At 36.8% G+C, this 26436-nt stretch overlaps 1 protein-coding gene and 1 pseudogene across 2 annotated transcripts in view; one reads left to right on the top strand and one right to left on the bottom strand.

The window, feature by feature from the left end:
- Nucleotides 1-1812: 1812 nt before the first annotated feature.
- The window catches only part of LOC100341548 (rab GDP dissociation inhibitor beta pseudogene), a 55485-nt pseudogene continuing 30861 nt past the window's right edge, over nt 1813-26436 (bottom strand).
- Nucleotides 11210-26436, top strand: part of CELF2 (CUGBP Elav-like family member 2) — a 939267-nt gene continuing 924040 nt past the window's right edge. For both annotated transcript variants that reach the window (XM_051820872.3, XM_051820873.3), the window contains exon 1: nt 11210-11421. The gene's annotated coding sequence lies outside the window, so the exon portion shown is untranslated. The remainder of the gene's footprint in view (nt 11422-26436) is intronic.

The raw sequence follows: 26436 nt of genomic DNA, 5'->3' as shown, positions 1-26436 counted from the left end.
GGTAAAGTCAACAACAGGAGTCACTGTGCACTTACTCCTCATGTAGGATCTCTGTCCTTAATGTGCTGTGCATTGAGATTTAATGCTATAACGAGTACTCAAACAACATATTTCACTTTGTGTTTCTATGGGGTGCAAACTGTTGAAATCTTTACTTAATGCATACTAAACTGATCTTCTGTAAAAAAAAAAAAAAAAAAGAAATTATCAATTCCCAACTTGACTCTCACTGGGATTAAACATGGCAATAGGTCTGATCTGATTTCATCATCATTAAAAAAAATCATCTATTATTTTTCACTTTATGTTTCTGTGTGGGAGCAAACTGTTGAAATCCTTACTTAATGTATACTAGCTGATCTTCTGTATATTAAGATAATCGAAAATGAATCTTGATGTGAATGGAAGGGGAGAGGGAGTGGGAAAGGGGAGGGTTGTGGGTGGGAGGGACGGTATGGGGGGGAAGCCATTGTAATCCATAAGCTGTACTTTGGAAATTTATATTCATTAAATAAAAGTTAAAAAAAAATATTTGTTTATTCGAAAGAGTCACAGAGGAGGTGAGGCAGAGAGAGAGAGAGAGAGAGAGAGAGAGAGAGAGAGAGAGGGAGAGAGGGAGGGAGAGAGAGAAAGGTCTTCATCATTAGCTGGTTCACTCCCCAAATGGCCACAATGACCAGGGCTGGGCCAGACTGAAGCCAGGAGCTTCTTCCAGGTCTCCCACATGGATGCAAGGGCCCAAAGACTTGGGCCATCTTCCAGTGCTTTCCCAGACACATTAGCAGGAAGGTGGATTGGAGCAGAACCAGTGGCCAAATGGGATGCTGGCGCTGCAGAAACAGCTTTACCCATGATACCACAGCACCAATCCCCATGTAAGTTTTTTTTTTTTAAACAACCCTCAATAAAATATGTTTTTCTCAATTCTTGTTTTCACAAATTTTGTTAGGGATCTTATCTTACTGTTGTAAGGATAATATATTTTTAATAATTTTTTTGTGTAAGTATGGACACGAACATGAATTTTTTTGGTGGTTTCCAGAATTTGGCATTATTTTACAGTACCAAAATCATTTGGAGCCATTTTCAGACAGACAAAATAGAAACTCTGTCAAATCAATACTGCATCGCAGCTTAGTCCATTGAAGAAGCCACACCTGTGCTATAACAGATGCTTCTACATTTTACCTGCTTTAGGACAGAATCCTTTCCCTCTTGGTCTCACCAATTTCATTAGATTAAAACACCACAAACTGGCTTTCTCCAAATGACTCCCTAAGTCTGGAGTTCGGTTAGAATTTTATGCCCACATAAACCAAATCTGTAGCTATACTATTTGGGCCCTGCCATAATACATGATACAACATAAAACAACATTATAGGGAGAACTCCAGGATGTTATTTCAAATTATGGAATATTCAGTTTAGAATCTTAGTGTCACGTGGACAGATGGCACAGACATTGTAAGGATCCGGTTCTTGAGCAGCAGAAGCACACAACTGCAAAGTCTCTGCTGATTAAAAGATAAAAATACTAAATCGAGTTCTCTGTATCAGTATCACAATGTTTGTTGCAACCTGATCCTTCACAGGGTGTAGGGTGGTTTGGTTAAATTGGAACAGAACGTGGTAACCTGCCAATCCTGAATAGCCACTCCAAGAATGGAAGTTAATACATGATATTAGAAAGATGAAGGGGGAGGAATAGTTACTGGTATAGTGCTCTTCAATCCCTCCATTTTGATTACAAAAGCAGACCTTACAATACTAATTTATTGCAATATGTGTTATTTGCTGAATATTAAATTTATCTTAATTCAGTAATGTACATCCTTCCCCATAGATGTCATTTTTCTTGGGCTTCATTCCCTGAATTCAAACTCTAATCCTGTCATCCTCTTACAGATGTCTCCAATGTCATCACAAGTTGTCTCAAAGTGAATAATAGCATCATATGTGCAGAAAATAAAGATCTGGCTTTCTTTTCCCAAACCTTGCCAGTACATGGAGATCACTGATGCTAACAAATTTCTGTTCAGTTGGTTCCAACAGCTCCAAAGCTGGTCTGACTTCTTTCTCAGGTTCCTTGCTTCCCAAAGTTGTACTAACCATGGCAATGTACTTCCCTGTGCTGCCACATTGTGTGCAGAGGAAATCAGGCACACTTTCGGTTGACTTGGATTTGTGGAATAATGATCTGGCAGGAGTTGGCGTCGTTGGTATTCTTGATGGGCTGGCTAAGGATGCAGATAACTCTGATTGCCTGGCCTGCTTTCTCCACCCGATCTTTTACGTAGCTGGAGTCACAGATGAGCTGCTTACACTGAGCAACCCCTCCTTCGGTTTTTACACCAACCACTTTCCCATTCTGCACAATGAATCCTTCTATAGGTTTATTTAGCACGTAGGTACCACCGTAAATAGCAGTTGGCCTTGCAAATCCTTGAGGCAGTTCCCTGAGGCCATAGAGTAGATAAAGGTATAGGCTTTTGCTATCTCACCAAAGACTCACGGTAAAGTTTAATTCTATGAATGGTTTTACAACACGGTTGATCTAAGTAGTCATCAGTTCTGTGGAGTTCAAGAGCATGACCTGTAAAATCAATAACATCCTGACCCAAATCAGATTTCTTATACATATCTTGCATTGCAGTCTTCAAAAGGTCTAGCATTTTTTTCATCAAAGTTGGCAACATGTACCAAGAATTTTCTGAAGCAACATTTTTCAAACAGTCCCATTAAGCTAGGGCTTCTGCTTCAGTGGAAGGAACTTTGTAGATCTTTCCTCCTTTTTAGGCAAAGCTTCCTTCCGTCACTTTGAAATCCAGATGAGTGACTTCTGTATGAAGTAGCATCATAACCAGCTGACCATTAGTCATAAGGAACTTGGGAATCAAGTCAACATTCCAGTCTTTCTCTCCGCATTTATGATGGTGGTGATCCTGATATTTTCAATCTTTTGTATAAATCTTCCAGAGGTGTTATAGATGCACTTTTTTCTCCATAGTATGGGTTTTGATCCATGGGAAGAACTTTCTTTGCATTCACTGACCTGATACCTGACTTGATGCATTCCTGCAGGCCAGTGCCCAGTAGGCAGGCAGGGCTAGGCAGATGACCAGAGAAAGGAGAAAGCTAAAAGGCTCAGCGGCCACTCTAAGGGGTCGGGGCTGCTCTCAGGTTAAGGTAAAAGGGAAGACAGGAGGACAGAAAAAATGGAGCTGACAAGGAGGCAAGCCCAGCCGTCACCTCAAAAGGGAAGAGAAGAAGAGTATGTCATTTTTTTTTTAAGATTTACTTATTTATTTGAAAGTCAGAGTTACACAGAGAGAAGGAGAGACAGGAGAGGGAGAGGGAGAGGGAAAGGGAGGGGAGAGAGAAAGGGAGGGAGGTCTTGCATCCAATGGTTCTCTCCCCAATTGGCTGCAACGGCCAGAGCTGTGCTGATTAGAAGCCAGGAGCTTCTACTGGGTCTCCTAGGCTGGTGCAGGGGTTCAAGGACTTGGGCCATCTTCTACTGCTTTCCCAGGCCATATCAGAGAGCTGGATCAGAAGTGGAGCAGCTGGGACTCGAACCAGCACCCATATGGGATGCCAGCACTGCAGGCGTCGGTTTTACCCGCTACACCACAGCTCCGGCCCCAAGAGTACATCATTCTAAATCATTATACAACAAAGTTTGACAAAACTTTAATGTAATATTTGCACATCTTTATGGTAATGCTACAATATTTCAATAGATACATAGAGCATTAACTAATACAGTATTTTATATAACATTTAAATTTTATATTTCAATGAAAATCTCACAAGTAAGACACTAACAATATTTTACAGAGACAAAATTTAAATTTACATGTTTGTTTAGATTATATTCTTGTCCTTCGTGTTTTCACATTAATATTCCTCTTTCTTCTGATTTCTCTTATTGTGTTTAAATTACATACAAATGATTCCAATTGTTCTTCTATAAGGATTCTGCCTATTTTCTCTGGATGTTTTTCATGACTTTATTGTAGATAAATTTTACATACAAAGCCTAAAATAAAGTTCAGATATTGAAGTCCATTAAGTGCTGACAAGTGGTCGCATCCATGTAACAACCACCCCCAGTGGAGTCCTCTCCCCAGAAAGTTTCCTTTATGTCTTGGAAAACAGTGCAACCATTGGCACTCTCATTACCATCAATCTGATTTCTATCAGTTTAAATTAGTTTGACCTGTACTGGAATGTCATAGGAACAGCATTAAACTCCGCTGTGTGGAGTGAATTCTCTAAATAGAATACCTGTAAGAAGCAGCTTCTCTATGCTCTAGAATGTACCATTAGCTTGCTCATTCTTACTGCTAAGTAGAACATCGTAAATATCACTAGTTTGTTTATGTATCCACCTGTTATACCTAGTTTAATATTTCATTTATTATTTTTTGAGATAACATCTTTTAAATTTACTTTATTGCTCTACTACATAAATAGTTCAACAAATACAAAGTAGGAAGACCATAATCAAGCAGAAAAATAAGCAAAGGCTATTACCTCTTATTTCCAGTTATACTACCATTTTGTGCATTACTTTAATTCTTGGGTTTTTTTTGTATTTGTGTCCTTCTTTCTCCCTTTTCTCAAAAAAATATTAAGCCACATTTTATATGTGTCATCAAATTATGTTTCCTGTATACTATCTTAAATCCCTTTCAACCAAGCAAAGTAAGGTTATTTTGAGAGTTCTATGTTATTGGAGTAATAGTCAAACTACTGCAGTTGCTGCTGGGGATTCGTCTTTTGGCAACGCATATGTAAGTTATGTCATGCTCCTGCTTAACATAGCCCCGTGGCTGCCGTTGGCTTCGAGGGTGAAACACAGACTTCTTAGGGAAGTGCACATAGCTCTTCATGGCACGTCTCATGCAGTACTGACATGTTCATTTGAGCACATGTCTATGTTTTGACTGAAGAGTTCAGGAGAAAAATAAATTTCTTTTTGGCAGCATACTTGCCTTTCCATCAAAATTATAGCTTAAAACATTTCATTTTACAATGGCAAGTTAGGAATACTGAGTTTTGTTTTTATCAGTTTTGTTTTTTGTTTTTCCTCCAAGTATGCATATTGAACTCTAATTGGGCAAGAATTGGAAATGCTAAGAAGTTTATGTCATGTCATAGGAAAAGAGAACATGTACAAAAGTACAAAAGGATATTACCATCTATGATTCAACTTTCATCCCAATATATAAGTAATAAAATATTTAAAATTCTACACTCCACATATCAAACTTCTACATTAGCCACTAACTGCATGAAAAAATTAACTAAGTCCATTTCTACTTGAAATTCCTATCTTCAAAGTGGCTTTAAAGTGAAAGTGGTAAATTCTTCCAGGAAAAAAAAAGTAAAGGACATTTTCAGGATTCAAGAGTAAACTTCCCCTCCTATTATCTACTTGATTTACTCTCTGTATGTCAAACAGAAAAGTCACAGTAAACCTTACTACAACCTCTGATCCAGGGAGATTCATTCTAAGGCCCCCAGTGGGTGCCTGGATCCTTGGATAATAACAAATGCTATATATGGTAAGTTTTTTCCTATGTATACATACATATGATAAAGTTTATTTATGTTAGGCACAGTAAGAGATTATCAACAGTAATTAATAATAGAATGAGTATAAAAATTACTGTAATAAGTTATTTAAAACTCATGAATTGTTTATTTCTAGAATTTTCCATTTAATATCTTTGGACCATTATTGGCCACAGGTAACTGAAATCAGAGAGGGCAAATCCACAGATGAGGATGGGGGATGACTTATTATGTATAAATTCTGGTAAATTCATGAAACAATGACCTGGGAAAAGTAACTCTACCCTAGAAAGGACTTTCTCACCAATGACTTGAAAATAAATTCTGAGTTTTGGAATGCGATACTAAATTCCTTTGCTAAAGTGCCAAAATAGCAAGTCATTTAATTCTGCCTTACTAACAATATCAGAAAGCAGAAGCTATGCCGATGAGCATTTTGTAGAGCATCTGTGGGTTGGGAGGGCCAGACTTCCTTATAAGTCAGTTAACAGAGTTCCTAACTTGAGAAAACCCATAAGTAACACAAGCAAGGCCCTGAAACAAAGAACACAGCTGGCTTAGACCAGTATCAATGAGTACCAAGTGCACTGCTTGAAGTAACATTAAGCCTTCACAAACCTGATTTCTGGGCTGTTTGAGGCATGCTATAATGTACTTCTTATTCATTTATTTAGTTACCCAACAAGCATGTCCTCAGCCCTTTTAAGTGTGCCATAAATCCTTCTTCTGTGAAATTCTATCCCTCTGTATTTCCTGCCAGTTTATCTTCATAAATTGGCGGTCGCCAAAATTGTATGAGATGAATGCATATTGTTCTTTATCATGACACAATTTTTTGTTTGTCACATAAAGCTTAAGACAGAAAGGTGTGTCACATAAAGCTTAAAATACAATCATATATATATTCCAAACAGATTGCTAACTCATTGAGAATATGAACCTTGAAATCTAATTGTTTTGTATCTGTTACTCCATATGTAAAATCTAAACTTAACAACATTGCCACATGGAACCACAGAAAGACAGTTAACGAGATCTAATTACACTTAATTGTGTTGTGGTTAACTCCATGAAATTTTGCCCTCAACAATTCACTTTTTCACCAAGTATATCCGGAAACTGACCCCCCACCCCAGTATAATGAAACTGCTTCGCCAAAGGCCAATTAACTAACACTTATTGATATTTTCCAGTATATTTCAGTATTATAAATATTTGGAGTCTTTGCAGGATTGATGCCATGGTCTACTTCAAATCATTTTACTTGAATTCTTTTAACTTTATTTGAGAGGCAAAGGGACATAGAGAGGCATATGGAAACAGAAAGAGCTCCCCAAATGTCCAGGAAAGCAATGGCCATGGCCAAGATCTGGGAACTCAACCCAGGTCTCCCACTGCCTCCCCACTCTGAATTAGAAGGTAGTTGGAGTCTGAAGCAAGAGCCAGGAATCAAACCCTGGCACTCCAATATGGGAAACAAGTATATTCAAGACTTGGCCATATGAGCAGTTACCCTATTTTGTTCCGCATTCCTCCTTTCCTGACAATGGATCACTTGAGTTTCCCCTTTGCCACTTCTCATTCTTCGTATTTCTTGTCATTGTCTTGAAGAGCTAGCTCATCATTATGTAGTTTCAATTCTGTAGTATTCACTCTCCCTTTTTTATCCTCTCCACTAATACTTTTCACGAGAGTGGGACTCAGATAATGGCCATCCTCCTCTACCTTATCTAGCAGAATTACAACACGAATTTGTTCCAAACTGACCTCATCATCATCACTTACTCCCTTACACCTCCCACAGGAGGACCTGAGTGGCGCTACTCTCCACGTTGTGATCCAAGGAGGAAGTCACTCCCCTTTTGACCGCTGAGCATGTTCTACTGAACCTGTCCTATAAGGCCTATGTTGCTCTGTTGGTACCTTGATCAGTACAGTGAGTGGTTTCTCCTTGGGCTTCCATCTTTGCTTAGACTGTTGCCAAAGCACAATCTCATCATCCGATTGGTAAGGAAACTGCTTCTTTCCAATATGCTTTGCAACATCTACCAATACCAATAAGTAATGGGCATTTCTGCCAAAAACTATAGTTTTTTACATGTCCCTCTAATTCAGGGGTTCTCTTTATGCTTTCCACGATATACAGTGTCTCTGCTTGCCTCCTGTTTGGTGACTATGTGCTTCTGGCTTAGAAATGGAAATTAATAAAATGTCATTTATTTTATGTGTCTTGCAAGTATATCCAGAATATAAGAACATTAAGTTTAGCTGTTTGATCTACTCTTTTTAATTTTTTTTATTTTTGAAAATTTTTATTTATGTAAAGGGAACAAATTTTATGTATTTCATATGTACAGTTTTAAGAGCATAATGATACTTCCCATTCTACCCTCCCTCACTCTGACCTGCCCTCTTCCTACCTTTCCTATTTTATTTTTAATTTTTCAATGACATACTTTTAATTTGCTTTATAATCACAAGCTTAACCCACCACTAAATAAAGAATTCAGCAAGCAGTAAGTAAAAAAACCGCTGTTCCTCAAGAGTATAGACAAGGGCTATAAACAATAATCCAATCTCAAAACATGAATTTTGCTCGTGGGTTATTTGTCTGAAGGCTCATCAAAAAGTTCAGGGAGAATTCATATCATGGAAAACTAGGTATGGATTTCAAACTGCTTTTACCAAATTAAATGTAGCTTTTAATTTCATTTTGCTGTGAACTTTTTGGAGTACCTCATGTTTCAGAATTGAATTGAATCTAAAAGCACATAGCACATTTATGGGAGGTGTTCCTATCCAGTGGCTAAATGCACAGCATACAACACTGGCCCCAGTAGACTTCTTTTAAACACATTTTGATGATTTGAAAGCCACATAAATATGTATCATTATACAGAATTCCCTAACAGTTTAGTAGGAGTTTAGTTTGAAATGGTTTGTTTTCCAGTCCAGCTATAAGATATGCAATATGTTGTTTGATTTCCCAAGCATCAGGCAGATTATTTCTGAAGTAACAGGTTAAATTTCTGGTGAGATCATGTAGTTCACACATTTGCTCAATCCTAGTTGGCCTTATCCAAAAAAAAAAAAAGCATTTCTTCTCTAAATTTCCACATCAGGTTCTTTTATTTGATTAAGATTAATACTCTAAGCCAGCGCCGCAGCTCACTAGGCTAATCCTCCGCCTTGTGGCGCCAGCACACCGGGTTCTAGTCCCGGTCGGGGTGCCGGATTCTGTCCTGGTTGCCCCTCTTCCAGGCCAGCTCTCTGCTGTGGCCAGGGAAGTGCAATGGAGGATGGCCCAAGCCCTTGGGCCCTGCACCCCATGGGAGACCAGGATAAGTACCTGGCTCCTGCCATCGGATCAGCGTGGTGTGCCGCCACAGTGCGCCGGCCACGGCGGCCATTGGAGGGTGAACCAATGGCAAAGGAAGACCTTTCTCTCTGTCTCTCTCTCTCACTGTCCACTCTGCCTGTCAAAAAAAAAAAAAAAAAGATTAATACTCTACTGCTTACTCATATAAATACTCTTCCTACTTAATTTAAAATAGACCATCAGAACACAAACCAGTATGTACTACTCTGCATATATTGGTATATTACTTAGTATGTTCTGTTATTCATAATTATACCAAAATAATTAATACTCGCATTGTAGTCACAAATTAAAATCACAAATGGATACCTTTTTTAAGTGTTATCATTATTGTCTTAATTATTTTTTTTCTTTCTAAAACTCAGAATCGAAAAGATTGAAGGAAAGAAACTTGAAATTAGAGAATGCTTCAGGAAAATAAATTTTCTCTTCAATTAAATCTTTTGGAAACTCTATGCATAACATTTTCCAAGCCAAGCCATGGGTTGGTTTTATTGCATTTTATGCTGTGACAAAGTACCATAATTAGCACGGTGGTGTAATTTACCACTGTTTCATTAAAGCTGATTGCCTAACTACCTGGGAAGTTAACATGACTTCTTGAGTGCTTGACCTGCCTTATTTTTCTAAGCTGTAGCTATTAGTGGGAATTCAACAAAGCCATTCATTGCTGCCAGGAATCATAAATAATAATAATAACAATCCTGAAAAATGTTATCATGTAAGAAAATATGCAGCTCTGCTCTTTGCCTCTTTACCCCTTTCCATTTTTTAAGTGGTTTTGTCTTCTGATGAGACCTCAAATGATAGAACAAGTATCTGGTGTTCAGCTAAATTTTTACCAGTTTGGAAAGCTAAATTATGTTTACTTAATTTATATTGTTAGTCATTTCTCTTTTGAATGTCTTACTTGAACAAGTAAAGTATGTTAAAACAACCCAATCTTGACTTTGAGAGGCTCTGCAAGTTTTGCAAAAATAATGAAATCCACTGAAATGGCTTGAAATAGAGAGAAGGGGAAAAGTGTCAAAACCCCAAAAGCGAACAAATGGAAGTAAATTACACACTGTTATGTCACTAAGAGCAACTTCCTTCCATCTCTTTAGTCTCCGGGAAAGAGCCGTATGAAAGTACACCTTGTACTCCCCCAACTATGTAACATGACACATCAGTCAGCAAGGTACTCTATGTGAGAGTATTAAGGTGAGCCAAGGAGAACCCATGCTTGCATAGGAGAACCAATGCTGTATCCTATCATGAAAGTAATACTCAGATCCAGAGGCAGAGCTGTCTATGTGACTCATCTCACAGGCAAGTTTGTGGTAGCGTCACTAACAAAGAAGTACATAAAGCTATTATACCCTCATCGGAAAAGAACACCGAAACACTTGTTGGAAATTCTGTGTAGGCACTTTTCATTCTGACAGAAGGATGGGTTTTATTATCTTTCATAATTCCTCTGCTACAGACTAGAATCATGTCGCACATAAAGTAACACGTTTGTTGTTGTTGCTAAAATTAAAGAGATTTTCTCTGGGAGACACCTTTGGTTAAATTTGTAATGCAGACCAAGTTTATCCTGTGATTGTAAGTTGGTTGCCAAGTTCATAAATATTAAACTTTTTTGAGTTGGTCATAAATATATATATTTAATGTTAATATTTCATCCTTTTTAGACGTTTCTGGTGCTTATGAAAACTTCTTAGGCCCTTTATCTCTTAAATTATTTTGAGCATTAGATGTTCAAAAAAAAAACAAAGTCAAGGGAAAAGTAGAAATTGTGTAATCTTGGTATTTCTGTCTCTGTATTTATAGAGATTTCAGTATTTGTGAGTGAAGGGAAACATCAAGAGAAAACGTGATTTGGGGCAAAACACACATGTTTTGGAGGAAAGCACTGACCAAATAATCGTAGTAAAAATGTTATTAACATAATTAATATTTTATAGCTAGTTAGGAAAAGAAAAAAAAGTGAAAGGAAAAACATTCAAACAGTAATCAAACCCCATCATCGTGGTCTATGCTTAAAATGGAAGGAAATTGCATGTGGATATCTCCAATAGAAAATATAGAATACCTTCCAGGGATGATTTTTAGTTGTGAGGACAAGTGAGACCCAAACAGCAGACAGAATGGTCCCAGCATGCTTGTTGCCTTTTTTTGTTTGCACAGGAGCTGTCAGTTCCAGCCTTGCAGGTAGTGGGACCCAGCGGGAAGAAGGGGCGGGACCCAGCGATGCAGCCTGAACTGAGAGCAAATTTAAATTACTGAGCCTTTTTTTCCCTTTTTTATTTTTCTACTCTGCGACAAACTGAAAAGAATCCAGCACGCTAATTTAACCACCCTGCTTCTTCTTCTTTGCCTTTTAAAAAAAAAAATTTGTCTCCCTGCTTTCAGGATAATTAAAAGAGAAACCTGTAAAGGCAACATTCCTGTGAGCGACTTGGTGCTGCAACGTGCTGGTAAGAAAATGAATTTAATTTTTTTATCTTTTTTTTTTTTTTTTTTTTTTTGCTTTTCCTTTAAAAAAAAAAAAAAGCTGAAAGCTTTGTCTGTATAATGCAGTCCTAAGCGTGACTTCCCTGCTGTGAGGGGTTAGCATGTAATGAAAAGGTGTAATTGCCTGATAGATGACCTTCACGTCATACTTATAATGGGTAATAACAGCGTTCCTAGCTACACTGATGATGCTTCTCGTTGCAAATTGACTATTCGCCCAGATGCAACAGGGCTAAGATTGTCGCACTATGACAGTGAGTTGTTGCTGTTGTTTAGTCTAGAGTTTCAGTGTCCTGTCAGAGAGAATTCTTGACTTTGTTCAAGTGATTTCCCTGCCAGGGTATTATGGATCTTAATAGGTCCCTTAAAGACCATAACGGTTCTGCTGTTTACTCAAAAACTAAAGCAAAGCAAAGAAAAACAGGAAGCACAGTGATGAAACTTTTTTGTGGGAACATTAATTATTGCAGACTTCCTTAGTCCAGATAATAAAACAGACTAGAGTGAGGGCTCGGGAAAATTATTTTAATCCCTTTCATCTGTGAGTAGTCAGGAGTTCATTAGACAATCAACAGTGGAAAACCTACATCATTTGAGAACTCTGTCCTTGAGATACCAACTTTATTCTTTAAAAGGACAAATTTTAATTCAGTCCAATTAAATGCAACAAGTATTTCTAGATACTCTGCCTGGAACTGCTAACTAAGGATACCCTTGCTTGTTACCCTGTTGTAGGGAAGAAACTAAAACGGGATGGTATAGATTTTTAGCAAACAGCTTTTAATATCACAGAAAATATTTCAGAACACACGACAGTTGGCTATAACGATAAAGTTCTCAAGGTTAAATCTACAGCGGATGAGTCAACGTACAGCTAGTACTTCTGTGTATGTACATGTTGCCTATGTCAATTTGCAACAATGGCCAGTGTGTTTTAAATTGCATTTTAATATTATAAAGAAGAAATGAACATAGAAATCTTACCTTTGCTGGTATATCAAACATATCATTTTAGAATATATCCACATAGCAAACTTTGTGCTTATCCAGATTCTAGCCTCAGGAGCTGAAAGACACATGGAAAGGCTTCAATTTGTCAGTAATTCTGCTTGGATTTAAGTAAAGAAATCTAACACCAAGAATGTCTTTCTCTTTTCTATTTTTGCCTTTAAAAAATACATATGGAATGTCAAGAAATACATTTTCCTATTCTCCATTGTTCTCTGTAAGCTGTTCGAGTTTTTGCTAGGTTGGTTCTAAGTTGTGTTTTTCAATAGTTAAGTAGCAGTGTAATGAGGTGATTGTCAAAAAAAAATGTAGTTACCAAATGTCCATTAAAATGCTTTTCTAAAGAAAAACTCTCCTATGGATATTTGAAGGTTGGATGCCATTTGCATCTTACACAGAATGCAGCATTCCATATACTGGTGACATTTGGTCCCTGGACTCTTTAGCCATTGTATCTAATTGTGTCATTTCTACATTTAACAGCTCTGAACTGCGCCACCCTTGGGTCCTCACCGATGGCCCCCAGATCACTTAAAATGTCTAAAAAGACCTCAGAACATTAGAACATGTCAATTGTTAGAATAATTTCTGCCTCTTTACAACAAGAGAAAATGCTGTGGATTTAATAGTTCATGTTTAAAATCTGTTCTTATCCACCAGTAACTGTCTATTAGCAACATTTCAGTTATAATTGGAATAAATTGTTGCCCAGTAACAAGCAACTAACTCTGTAGCGACTTTCCATAGAATCAGTGACTAGAAATAGCTACAAAGAGCTAAATGCAAGTCAAACTGCAGAACTTTTATTTCTTAATTCTGAAAAAAGGGATGTCTTTTAACCATTCCACTCAAATTCTCAAATTTTCAAAATGAAGGACTTCTACTTCACAAATTTCTAATTGACCAAAATTCTATATATGAAGTATAAACACCAATAGATCTTTGAAGATATTTCTTTCTGGCGCAAAATGAGAATAAGACAGAAGCAGCATAACCTCTCAAACCAAGAGTGTTAACAAGATTCTTGGCTAGCAACACTGTTTTATGCCATCATCTCTTGCAGAATGTAATGTAAAATTATGGGTTTCACTGTAGGATTCTGTCATTTGAACTAGTAATCAGTCCATAATTCTATAGATTGATACAGTTAAAAAGATACTTCTCCCATTAATAAAATATTGAGTAACACTGAAATTACATTTACCCTATCCACTTCTTCAATGGATAAAGAACCAGTAATAGCCCCAAGGCCTGATACATGCATATACATAAAATCAGAAATGTCTTCTATTCTTCCCTTGCTGAAGTGCTATGACATTACAATTTCAAAAGCAAAATTCTTTAACAATAGTTCTGCATTTGCCATTAGCTCTTCTGGTGTTTGGGAATAGTTTTAACCTTATTACAACACAGGTGTTGAAATAGAAAAGACTTATGCAGCGAGTACACATTTTACAGACAGACAAATTGCATATGCTGCCTGAACGAAAACACAAGAGCCACATGAAACTCTTAGATTTGCTTTTTGTACATAGGATAGTTGACACTTGCTCAGTTCATTATAAATGTTTACTGAGTATCAACTACACAACAAGTAGTAAGTCAGAATCTATGGTAAACATTAAAATGAAAAAGCCATGCCTTGGTCATCAAAGGAATTATAATGTGGTGGAAGTTAAACTGCTAGACTAGAAAATGTATTTTGATTAAGTAGCCTATGATGAACTCAGCTTTGTGTTAGACTATTGGGATCCCCCCAAAAAATATAACCTACTGTTCCTGACCTCCTGTAGCTGGCATATTCTTCCCTTACCACATTTGCTGCAGTTCTTTTTCTAGGGCCACATGCATGTTTTCTGTTGCCTGTGTTTTAAAAAATCATTATTATCAATTTAAAAAGATAGTCTTGACACCTGTGGATTTTTTTTTTAACTCTGAATAGAAAGCACTGAGCTGGCTACCAGGAGACTGAGTCGCCTGCCTACTCATCCCCTGACTTCTGGCTTAATCTTCTTAGTTCTGTTTTCCCCTCACCTTTACAAAGTGGAAGTGACCCCATGCTTAGATCCATTCTCGAGGGAGATGGGTAACTTCCAAAGAGAAGTCGGCATCAGCTATGGAACATGATGAGTTTAAACCAAGTCCAAGATAATGATCAGTTGACAGGGTACAAGTTCTAATTTCTGTGTTCATGCTGAGCTTCTATGCTTCTGCCTGTCTCTTGACTTCCTACCCGCTTTTGGCTTCATTGAAATGGCTTTGCCCACAGGTCAGTAGAGAAAAGTTGCAATGGAATAGGAAGTATATATAAAGAAAGTTATCATGGCAACTCTTAGATGTTTCCTTCCTGTGGCTCTCTCCTACCCTCACCCCATCCTCCCCAAACAGAAAATGTCTCTCCCTTTAGCCCACAGAATACAATCTGACGTATTCTGTGTGGTTTCAAAAGAAGCACTTGAGTAACTCAATGAGTTCTCATTGTGATAAACACCTGTGAAACCACCACAGCAAACAAAATGGAGAAAATCTCCATCCATACAGAAGTTTCCTTGGGTCCCTGTGGATTTGACATTTACCTTCACACCTAGACTTTAAGCAACCATTGATTTGCTGTCTGTCACTATAGATGAATCTATATTTTATTGAATGTTAGATAAATTGAGTCATACAATATGAACACCTTTGTATCTGGTTTCTTCCACTGAGCATAATATTTTTTGAGATTCAAACTTCTCGTTTATGCATTGTCTTATTGCAGAGTAGTACCACATTTTACAGACAGATCACATTTTGTTCATCCATTCACCTACTGATGGACACTTGAGTAATGTCCACTTGGGAGCTATAAAGAACAAAACTGTGTGAGCATTCATATGCAAGTCTTTATGTAAGCATAGGCATTCACTGTTTTCAAGTAAATATTTAGAAGTAAAAATATGGGTGGATATATGGGGGTCGGTCTTCAAAGAGTGTATGGAAAATGCATACTATGAAAAAACTATACATGATCTTTGAAGTATTTAGCACCAAAATAAACTTCTAATTTCATTTTTTCATGCATTTATTGAAATATATTTGTTTATTTAATTGTATAGGGAAAAAATCAAGCAATTTTCCAAAATGGTTGTAAAGTCCTATCCTTCTACCAGCCATATCTGAGAGTTCCAGTAGCTATAAAATTTTGCCAGCAGTCGGTATTATATCTTTTCTGCTACAATTATTCCAATACATGTATGTGTATGTGGTGGTAGTTCTCTGTGATTTTAATTAGCATTACATTTAGAACTAGTGTTATTGAGCATTTACCAGTGCTTGTTGGCTTATTGTAAAATATCTGTTTAACACTTTTGTCTAGTTTTTTATTATTAATGTTATTATGGTCTGCTCTATGCTTCCTCTTAATATTAAGTTGTAGCTTTTTCTGTATTCTGGGGAAGATTTCTTTTCAGATAGCTACACAGAAAATATGTTTTCCCAGTATGTGGCTTGTCCTCTCATGCTTTATTTAATGATGACTTTCAAAGAGAAATTTTTTTATTTGGATTAATTAAAATAACTAAGATACCACAATAACCAACATAATTTGAATTCTTTGATGGTTCACACTTTCTATTCTCTCAAAAAAACCTCTGTCCACTTGAAACCAACAAGATGTTTCCTGTACATTTTGTACATTTTATAATTTCAGTTGTCACATGTAGATCTATGATGTACTTTGAGTTAATTTTTATGTTTGATTATGAAAGTAAAATCAAGGTTGACCTTTGTTCATATAGATAGTCAATTATGCCAGCACCATCGCTAAAAAAAAAAAAGAAAAGAAAACGTAAAACAAAACAAAACCCACACTTGTCTCTTTCATTTTATTACCTTAGACCATTCAGCAAAAAAACAACTGATATGTGTGTTGCCTGTTTCCTATAATCTCTATTCTGTATCATTCATTTAAATGTCAGTTCTTCAATTAATTCCATACCATACTGATCACCTATTTCATAGTGAGTCTTGAAAGCAGATAGTGTAACTTGTCCAACTTTAAGCTTATTTTTAAAAACTGCTTTGACTGTTCAGTTTTTGTTTTCATATAAATTCTAAAATTAGTCTATAAACTTTTACCTCAGTAGACAGTGCTGAAATTCTTACTATAGGTGCAATGACTATGTGTTTTGACTTATAGAGCTGACATTTTAACGATACTGAATCCTCCATATATAAACAATTATTTTCCTTTTCTCCACTTACTGAGTTGTTCTTTCGCTTCTGTCAGCAATGGATTATAGTCTTTAGTGTACATGTATTCTACCATTTTTACTTATACCTAAAAAAATTGTTGTTGATGTTATATAAGTGGAATTGTGCTTCTTATTTCATTCTCCAAGTGGTTGTGGCAATTATATATAAATGCAAGCACAACTGATGTTTGATACTCCCCTCCTATACTACGGTATTGAAAAATTCAGTTATTAGTTCTAGTTGGGTCCTTTGTAATATATATTTATTAGGATTTTCTAAATAAATACTCTTTTGTTGAAACACTTCCTCCTTCCCAATCTTTATCTGTATTTTTTTTCTTAGCTGCCTGAAATTTCTAAGACTTCCAACAAATTGTTAAATAGAAATTGTGAAAGTGAGCATACTTGACTCATCTTAAGTCTCAGGAGAAGGACATTTAATCCCTCACCGTAGAATATGAGGGGTTTCATAAAAACACTTTATCACATAAAAGACGTTGCTATCATTCCTTGTTTCTGAGACTTTTCAAAACGACAGAATGTTGTCTTTGCATGTGCTGAGGATCTAACACACTAATATTTTCATACGGATTTTTGTATATGTGTTCATGAGAGATACTGAGGTGATTTATTTTTCCTATAATACCTTTGACTGATGTGGTATTGGGGTAATACTAGTCTAAGAGTTTGGGAAAGATTTTCCTTTCTCTTCTATTTCATGAAAGATTTTTTGTAGGATTAATATTCTTTTTCTTCTTTAAAATTTGGTGGAATTTACCAAGAAGATGTTTGGTCCTGGAGTTTTCTATGTAGGAATTGTTTTAATTTAAAAAATCGGTTTTACTAGTACCTAAGGGGCTGTTTAAATTTTTCTCTCATACAAGATATGCTCATTTATGTTATTCAAAGAATTTATATATTTCAACTGATTTGTCATAAGCACTGCCTTACAATGTTCATCAAATTCTCTAATCCTTTCCATGGTGTAGGATCTGTAGTAGTATCTCATCTATTCTTCATATTATTAATTTGTGTCTTCTATCTCTATCTTTAATCATTCTATTACTTTTCTCTTATAGAAAATTGCCACAGACTTTGTGGCTTAAACAATACAGTTTTATTATTTTATAGTTCTGTAGCTTAAGAAGTCTTTCATAGGGCCAGCGCTGCAGTTCACTAGGCTAATCCTCCGCCTTGCGGCGCCGGCACACCAGGTTCTAGTCCCAGTTGGGGTGCCGGATTCTGTCCCGGTTGCCCCTCTTCCAGGCGAGCTCTCTGCTATGGCCCGGGAGTGCAGTGGAGGATGGCCCAAGTACTTGAGCCCTGCACCCCATGGGAGACCAGGAGAAGTACCTGGCTCTTGCCATCGGATCAGCGCGGTATGCCGGCCACAGTACGCCAGCCGCGGCGGCCATTGGAGGGTGAACCAGTGGCAAAGGAAGACCTTTCTCTCTGTCTCTCTCTCTCACTGTCCACTTTGCCTGTCAAAAAAAAAAAAAAAAAAAAAAAAAGTCTTTCATAGGTCTCACCAGACTAAAATTGCAGTGTCAGCAAGGCCACATTCCTTTCAGGAAACTCTGAGTGTATCATTTCCTTGCAGTTAAGAGTAAGATCCCTGTTCTTTCTTGCCGAGGAACAGGTAAGGGCCATTCCCAGCTTCTAAAGGTCACTCAAGTGGCTGACATTGTGTCATAGTGGGTAAAGCTGAAGCCTGCAATATTGGCATCCCCTATGGGCAACAGTTCATGTCCCAGCCGTTCCACTTCCAATCCAGGTTCCTGCTAATGGCCTGAGAAAAGAAGCGGAAAATGATCCAAATATTTGTATCCCTGCATCCACACGGGAGACCCAGATGAATTTTCTGGCATTGACCTGGCCAAGATGATATCTCTCTCTCACTCTCTCTCTCTTTCTATCCCTCTTCCTCTCCCCACCCCTCCCCCATAATTCTGCATTTCAAATAAATAAATACATACTTTTAAAATAATAGAAAATAAAGGACACACAATTTCCTTGACTTGGGGACTTTCTCATCAATCTTCAGAGTCAACAATAATGGATCAAGTCTGTCTCACACCTCAAATATCCCTTCTTGGGACCAGCATTTGGCCTAGAAGTTAAGACAACAAGTATGCCTGCATTCCAGATCAGAATGTATGGGCTTGGTAGTTACCTCTGGGTTCTGAATTTAGCTTCCTGCTAATGCAAATCTTTGTGGAAAGCAGCAATGGTCTAAGAAATTGAGTTCCAGCTACCCACATGAGAGACCCGGATTGAGATTCTGAGTCCTGGCTTTGGCCTGCAAGGTCCCAGCAATTGTGGGTATTTGGAGAATGAACCAACAGCTCTGTCTGGGTATCTGTCTTTCTGCCTCTCAAATTTTCAAAATAGTTTTTTAATCCTTTCCTTTTTCTTCTATCTTTTATCTTAAACCCAACTAGGAAAGTTCTCTACTTTTAAGTACTCATGTGATTAACCTGGGTCCACCAGATGCTTCAGGATAGTCTCCTTATCTCAAGAACCATGCCATTAATAAGACATGCCAAGTTTCTTTAACCAGAGAGACAGAGAGGTCTTCCATCCACTGGTTCACTCTCCAATTGTCCCCAAAGGCCAGAGCTGCACCAATCCAAAGCCAGGAGCTTCCTCTGGGTCTCCCACAGGGGTGCAGGGGCCCAAGCACTTGGGCCATCTTCTACTGCTTTCCCAGGCCATAGCAGAGAGCTGGATCAGAAGTGGAGCAGCCAGGACCTGAACTGACACCCATATGAGATGCCAGCACTGCAGGCTGTGGCTTTACCCGCTATACCACAGCTCCGGCCCCAAGATCTTTTTTCATATATTGTCCCACCACATGGCTTATCTTGGTGAAAAACTTATTTCAGATAGTGTTCTATAATTGTCTTTTATTTCTTTTTATGTTGGTGGTGTCTTTATGATCCTTTTTTTAATGCTGTGTTATCTTTAATTAAGTTACAACATGTCACCTAGAGATGATTTCATCCATTGCTCTGTGTGACAGCCAGTCTCTTGTCTCTCTTCTGCAATGGCGAAGCAGATTCCATTTCCTAGAGGAAGAGAACCCATTGTTTGTTGACTTTGCCAGTAGTGAAAACAGTGGAGTAGCAAGCGGCAAAGCTATTGCCATTGGCATCTTCTACATAAACCACATCAAGAGAGCCAAGATGTCTCTCTCTGTTGATGATCACATCAATTCTTCCCAGGTTATCACCTCCAGTCACCATGCACAGGGTACCAGTGTCAAGTTTGATAGAATGAATAATCTTGCCAATCTCCCAATCGGTCTGAATGGTATCATTCATCTTGAATGAGGAGACCAGGGTAGCAAATAGTATGGACATCATGGATCCGCAAGATCCCCCAATCCCTAGATGAGAGATTCCTTTTGTGCTCACAAAGATCTTTCTCACTATGCACAGCTTGTACTTGGCCTCCTCGGGTATAACATGACCTCGGTGAGTCTTAGTGCTGTGGTTCTCTGGTTTTTTGTTTGTTTGTTTCTTCAGAAAATATCAATTGATCAGTTGATTGGTTTAAAAGACAGAGTGACAGAGATAGAGTGAGAGAGACAGAGATCTTCCATATTACTGGTTCACCCCCGAAGATGCCCACAACAGTCATGGCTGGGCTAGGCCAAAGCCAAGAACCAGGAACTCCATCCAAGTCTTCCATGTGGCTGGCGGAAATCCAAGTACTTGGACCATGATCTGCTGCTTCTTAAATGCATTAGCAGAAAGCTGCACCAGAAACAGTGTTGGAACTAGATCCCAGGCATTCCAATATGGGATGTGTATATCCCAAACAGTAGCTTAACCCACTATATCTCGCATTTTCTTTTTGAAAGTAAGTAACTTTCTGAAAGTGGTGTAAAACCTCCATTCTGGATTATAGACTATCTATTTTCCCATTGAGTTCTCAGATTTTGCTCCAAATATTTTGAAACTCTGTTATTAGAGTTATTGGCATTTATAATTGTTGCCTGTTAACTGCTATAAATAACTTTTTTCACTCTGAATATCTCTTTTCTTTAGTAGTATTCTACTTTGGTTGGGTTGCCTTTTCTTCTTTTGTATTAACCAAAACTTTTTGAAAATTCCATTTCAATGTCCTTATTGCCTTTCTAATTATATCTTTCTACATTTTTTTCCATGATTGTTTAAGAAATCACAATCTGCATTGTAAACTTAATCCAATCTACTCAGAATTAATTATATTGACACTCCAACATTATAATTCCATTTATCTTCTTTTGAGCTATCATTTTCTAATGTAGTACTTAACTCATCAATAAGTTGTTTTATTTGTTTGTTTTAAACAAACATTTCTCTTATAAAGATTTTAAGAAAGGAAATTCACCCTTTTTAATTACTTTGAATGCAATTTTCCTGACAGTGAATTTTCTTTTCCACTTAAAATGATTTAATTGCATCTTTATGTTTTTAGGAAAGCTTCACTAAACATAGAATTCATTATTGATAGCTTCCTTTGTTCTTGACACAACTTACATTTTCTCATTCCACTATCATCTATCATTCATAATTTCTTGGAAAAAGTTAGAAGAAACGCCAAGCATTCTTCACATGTAATTAATGTTTATGTCCTCTGAAGCTATGTTCAAAATTTTGTTAGCTAAGTTTGTATTTCAGCAGTCTAACTGCAGGATTTTAGAGAATCTTTTTTCTGTTTTTAAATCCTGCTTGAACTTCATTATGTTTCCTGGATCTCAATTTAATGGTTTTTTTGTTTGTTTGTTTTTGTTTTTGTTTTTGGCAACTGTAGGGAAATTTCTACCAATATTTATTTTAAGATAAGTATTGTAGTACAATTCTCCTCCTCTTTTTCTTTAGGAGCTCCAGTAACATATAATAGCCTGAATGACATTCTTCCATGGGCCTTTGAGGTTCCACTCATTTTCTTTTAAGTTGTTTTCTCTCTGTTCTTCAAATTAGATAATTAATATTGACATATTTTCAGGCTTAGTGATGCTTTATTCCACCATCTTCAATCTATCATTGCCCCCATCCAATGAACCTTTGTAAAGTTTATTGAATTTTTCAGTTCTTTAAATTCTGTGTTTTTCCATAGCTTCCTTTCTCTTTCAAGATTCTCTTAAGTTTTTACTCATTGCACCATACTTTCTTTAGTTCCTTGAACATATGATAATTGCTGGTGTAAAGTTTTTTTTTTTTTTTTTTTTGTCTATTAGATGCAACACCTGGTTCTGTTTACAGTTTTTGTTGATTGTCTTTGCTCCTGTTGATGAGTCACAGTTTCCTGTTTCTCTGTATATATTCTTTTTGTTTATAAATTGGACATTGAGGATAATCCATTGTCATGAAAGTGGATTCTGTAGTGGTATGAAAATTGTTGCTGTTTCATTCCCATATTCAATTAATTTGTCTGACATGACTACAATATTTGTCTTCTCTGTGCTACATCTAACATCTCTGCTCTGTTCTTGCAGCTTCTAATCTACAGTTTTCTGTTGTCTATGGTTTACACAGTCATAAAATTCATTCAGCTTAAAAAGTAGCAAAATTATATATCTTGTCCCATTCCTATTTTATCTTTCTAATATAAAGCTTTTCTGACCTCATTCTGCTTTGTTGCTGGGCACTATACAAAATAATTTCAAGTATTTCATGGAAAAATAAAATTAAAACATAAGTTTATTTTTGTTGCAAAAAATATTTTGAAACCTACACATCATTTTTTCCTTAATGCACTCTTTCTCTGAACTTTTTGAAGACCCCTCGCAGAATTTCCCCTCTCCATGAACAGTTTGTCTGTCAGCCAGATGCTGTGAGATTTCAGTTTTGTTCCTCTGCAGTTTTCTTGCTTTCAGAATTTCATCTTCATATCCCCAGCTGCTTTGTCAGCCTTGGACCCTGATTTATCTGTCAACATCTGCTGATAAGTCTGTGTTTTTCCACCACCATTTCCATGGCCACAGCCATGGGAATTTACAAATACTAATATCATAAACTCATGATTCTTATCCTTTAAAACTGTGATTTGTTGAAGAATAAACTCCCCAAGCTTTTATCTACTTTTAAACACATGCAGTGTCTTAAAATTATTAGGGTCTTTTTGTATTCTATCTGATTTCTATAACTTTCCTCTGTGGAAGTGTTCACACAACACATAATCCCTCCACCATTACTGTAATTTCCTTTTGTAGGCTTAAAGATATATTTCTGTATCTGCTATGCCCCAGGAACTATTTAAAAACTGAGAAACAAGTTACTCCAAGTCAAACCCTTGATGTTTTCTTGGATATAATTTCCTTCTTTTTCATTTTTTTAATTATATAAGATTAACAAATTGCATGTATTTTATATGTACAGATTTAGGAACATAGCGATACTCCCTACCCTGCCCTCCCTCCTACCTATACTCCCACCCTCCCTCTTCCTTCCTTTATTACACTTTACTTTAGTTTTTACATTGACATACTTTCAGTTTATTTTATAATCATAAACTTAATCTATTAAGTAAAGAATTCATCAGAAAGTAAGAAGAAAACAACACTGTTCCTCAACAGTAGAGAAAAGGGCCGTAAACAATAGTCAAATCTAAAATGTCAATTTAGCTCATATCCATTACATTTTTTGTACTCTCTTAGTTGCCACAGATTAGGAAAACATATATTTGTCTTTGGGGGACTGACTTGTTTCACTAAGTATAATGGTTTCTAATTGCATCTATTTTTATTGCAAAAGACAGGATTTATTCTGTTTTATAGCTGAGTAGTATTTCATAGAATATACATATCACATTTTCTTTATTCAGTCATCATTTGATGGACATCTGTGTTGATTCCTTACCTTAGCTGTTATGAATTGAGCTACAATAAACAGTTGGGTGCAGATAACTCATTCATATGATTATTTCATTTTTTAGGGTAATTTTCTAGGAGTGGGATGGTTGGGTCATATGGTACATCTATATTCTGATTTCTGATGAATCTCAATACTGTCTTCCACAATGGCTGTACTGGTTTACATTCCTATCAACAATGTATTAAAGTAAAATTTCCCCCACATTTTTGCCAGCATTCTAACTGGAATAAGGTAAAATGTCATTGTGGTTTGATTTAGATTTCCCTGATGGCTAGTGATTCTGAGTATTTTTTCATGTGTCTGTTGGACATTTGAATTTCATCTTTCAAAAATGCATGTTCAAGTCCTTTATCCATTTCTTAACTGGATGGTTTGTTTTGTTGTTATTGAATTTCTTGAGTTCTTTATAAATTCTGGGTATTAATAATGTATTGTTTGCATAGTTTGCAAATATTTTCTCCCATTCTGTTGAATACCTCTTCACTTTGTTGGCCGATTCTTTTGCAGTGCAGAAGCTTCTAAGAATGGTATAATCCCATTTGTCTATTTTGGCTTTAATTGTCTGAGCTTCTGTGGTCTTTTCCAAAAAGTTTTTGCCAATGCCAGTGTCTTGAAGAGTTTCCCCAATGTTCTTCTCTAGTAATTTGATTGCACCAGGTTGTAGATTAAGATCCTTGATCTATTTTGAGTTGATTTTTGTATAAAGTGTAAAATAGGGGGTCTTGTTTCATTCTTATCCACACAGAGATCCAATTTTCCTAGGACCATTTGTTGAAGAGACTGTCCTTCTCCAGGGATTGATTTTAGCTCCTTTGTCAAAGATTAGTTGATTGTACATGTGTGGAATGATTTCTGGAGTTTCTGCTCTGTTCCATTGGTCTATATGTCTGTTTGCCTTCTGGTTATTACTACATGGTTAACACCTTTATGTCTCACAGACTTATTTTAAGAATGGGAAGATTAATGACAAGATTTCATTTTACTAATCCAATAATTTAAGCTTCTCTGTGAGCTAACCAGAGATTCTAGTGATGATTTGCCTGTTAACTTTGCACAGAGACTAGTTAGTTAGATCATCAGTTGTTCATTCATATTCAACTCAAGCCCCAAACAGTGGCCAGCAGGAGAAAGTAATCATCACTGAAAGAAACTGAGCAATCCTCATGGCCATTTGTTATTTTTTCTCCCCAAAATAAATGTTATTTGCAATGATAACTAGCGAAGAAATGTGAAAATATCCATGGGAGAGTATAAACAGTTCATCTTCTGTTTGTGAGAATCTTTGTCACAACAAATATGCTTTCCATTGCAGTCGAGTGCTGTTATGGGTTGAATTGTGTGTGTGTGTGTGAGAGAGAGAGAGAGAGAGAGATCTGTCTTAATCCCCATTATCTCACCATATGAACTTTTTGAAATAAGGTCATTGCAGATATAATTAGTTGAGACCCTACTAAACTAATGTAAGCTCCTATTCCAGTCTAACCAGTATTCTTAATATGCTAGCCACATGAAGATAGATACATGTGGGGCCAGCATTGTGGCACAGTGCATTAAGATTCTGCCTGCAACGCTGACATCTCATATGGGTGCCTGTTCAACCCAGCTGCTCCACTTCTGATCCAGATCCCTACTAATGCTCCTGGGAAAGCAGAAGATGGCCCAAGTTCTTGAGCCACTGCACCCACATGGGAGTCCCATATGGAGTTTCAGGCCCCCATCTTTAGCCTGCCCAGCAATGGCTGTTGTGTCTATTTGGGGAGTGAACCAGCAGATGGAAAATCTATGTCTCCCCTCTCCCCCTCTCTCTCTTTGTAACTTTGCCTCTTAAATAAATAAATCTTTTGTTAAAAAAAAATAAGAAAGATACACATGGGAGATCTCTTGTGACACTGAAGGCAGTGATTAGAATTACACAGTTGCAAGTGAGAGCTAAAGATTTTCAGCAAACCCCAAGAATCTAGAAAGACACAAGAAAGAGGTCTCAGAAAGAGCATAGGTCTACCAATGCTTTTAATTTGATCTGGCCTCCAAAATTTTGATACAAATTTTTCATTATTTTAAGCCACCCCATTTGGGTATATTTTACAATTGCCCTAGGAAACTAATAAAAGTACTGTGGTTATATATGCACTCACAGCTTTTAGTAAAGACCTAGAAAACTCTGGGATTAAGAACATAAAGCAAAACCTTGCTTAACATGGTTTAAGCCACCATGTGTGCCAAGGATATTTTGTTGTTCTTGTTGAGTTATTTATTGATGCAATAGTTATACTTACAGTAAATCATCATACTTATTACACAGATCAAAGAGTGTAATCATTCAGTCATGGAAGGGAAATTTGAACATCTATTATGCTATATTATCTGTCCAGAGTCACATACTTATCTCTTAAAGAGGTGGCAGGAAAAAGAAGCATGCCATTTTTCTTTCCTAATTTGTTTTCCAAGCCACATCTGAGCCACTGAATGTTAACATTGATTCTTAACAATAAAAAACTTCAACATGAGAAAGGACAAGCATTCTGAACCAAGAGAATCCAGGGATTATGTTTTACAGACACATTCATAATTCTGCTATATTCTAATAGGTAGTCAAAGAAGGCCTGATGTTCAACATCAGAAGTCAATTATTGGCAAACTAGTTCAAGTGCTTGTGCTTGGCCATTCAAAGAGAAAGTACAGCAGAAAAGTAATTTTCTGATTCCAGATAAACTTGTCAGGGTAGCATCATTATTTAGGAAGAAAGAAAAATACAATTATATAATTTGAGGACCTCTTTCTCAGCAAGGAATGTAATCAACAAATTGGTAAAAGAGTATGGAATACATTGTGCAGTAATTAAAATATTTTGCTCCCTTACTCATATGCTCAATAT

This window comes from Oryctolagus cuniculus, chromosome 13 (genome assembly GCF_051225735.1).
Source record: "Oryctolagus cuniculus isolate XC-2025 breed Fujian yellow rabbit chromosome 13, ASM5122573v1, whole genome shotgun sequence".
Taxonomy (NCBI): Eukaryota; Metazoa; Chordata; class Mammalia; order Lagomorpha; family Leporidae; genus Oryctolagus; species Oryctolagus cuniculus.
This window is presented reverse-complemented; position numbering and strand designations above follow the sequence as displayed.